The following is a 1,520-nucleotide window of genomic DNA, read 5'->3' as shown; positions in this document are numbered from 1 at the left end:
CAAAACCCCGCAGACATGGTATCGAGAGGAATGGAGACCGAAGATTTCGTCAATTGCACCTTGTGGAAGCACGGACCCAACTGGTTGTCTCTTCCCGAACGGCAATGGCCATGTGACAACATACAGGACTACCCAAAGGACGGAAAGGAGCGCCGAAAACTCGTCGTAGCAGTAACAAGAACCGAATCCATTATCAATCCCCACTTCGCTCACTTTTCGACGCACACTGCAATGATCCGCATAACTGCATACTGTCTGCGCTTTGTCCGCCACTGTCGTGAAAAGTTTCGTACACAGCCCCCCAGTACTGGTCCGCTTTCCAGTAGTCCTCTAACACGAGATGAGCTCTGTACTGCCCAATCCATTCTCATCAGGCTAGTCCAGGCCGATGGTTTCAAAGAAGAGCTGAAGGATCTTCGCAGAGGCAACGCAGTATCTAATAAGTCACCGATTCGCCGCCTAAGCCCCTTTCTCGACCCTGACGGCATAATTAGAGTGGGAGGGAGATTAAATTTACTAGAGCAGCCATACATAAACAAACACCCTGTCCTCCTACCAAATCCTCACCCCTATACTCGCCTTCTTGCTAAACTTCACCACCTACGATTAATTCATGGTGGCGGCCGACTCACACTGGCCTCCATGAGAGAAAAATTCTGGCCTATCAACGGAAGACGACTCATCAAAAGCATCATACACGCATGTTTCCGCTGCGCCCGAGCAAGTCCCGTTCCAGCAACCCAACAACTTGGACAGCTTCCAGTTCATCGTATCAGCCCCAGTCGTCCATTCAGCATCACCGGAGTAGATTTCGCAGGACCTGTTTACTTGAGAGCAATCCACAAGAGAGCACTTCCAGCCAAGGCCTACATCTGCATCTTTGTCTGCTTCAGTACAAAAGCTGTACACATCGAGTTGGTAGGAGATTTATCAACCCCAGCCTTTCTGTCAGCATTTCGGAGATTTGTGTCCCGTCGAGGCCGACCGTCCGACGTCTATTCGGACAACGGCAAGAATTTCGAGGGCGCGAAGAACGATCTGAAAGAAATCTACCGTTTACTGAAGAACGAGCAAGCTGGCCAAATCCATTCCTTTTGCGCTAACGAATCCATAACCTGGCACCTGTGTCCACCAAAAGCGCCTCACTTTGGTGGATTATGGGAGGCTGCGGTGAAAGTCGCGAAAAAACATCTGTACCGCCAGCTGGGAAACTCTCGCCTTACGTTCGAGGGTATGGCGACGCTTCTAACTCAAATTGAAGCATCAATGAATAGCCGGCCACTTGTACCCCTGTCGGAGGATCCCAACGATCTATCGTGCCTAACTCCTGCTCACTTTTTGATTGGGTCAACGATGCACGCAGTTCCTGAGCCGGATTACACAAATTTCTCGATGAGTATTCTCAACCAATATCAAGCAATTCAAAGGACGTTTCAGCAGTTTTGGCATCATTGGCGAAAGGAATATTTGCACGAGATGCAGCTATGCACCAAATACAACAAGCCGAACAAAGGAATCCT

The sequence above is a fragment of the Ochlerotatus camptorhynchus genome, unplaced genomic scaffold (assembly GCF_037179485.1).
Source record: "Ochlerotatus camptorhynchus isolate MF236.1 unplaced genomic scaffold, CSIRO-AGI_Acam_v1.1 ptg000035l, whole genome shotgun sequence".
Classification (NCBI taxonomy): Eukaryota; Metazoa; Arthropoda; class Insecta; order Diptera; family Culicidae; genus Ochlerotatus; species Ochlerotatus camptorhynchus.
The sequence above is the reverse complement of the archived record's forward strand: the minus strand, read 5'-3'. Positions refer to the sequence as shown.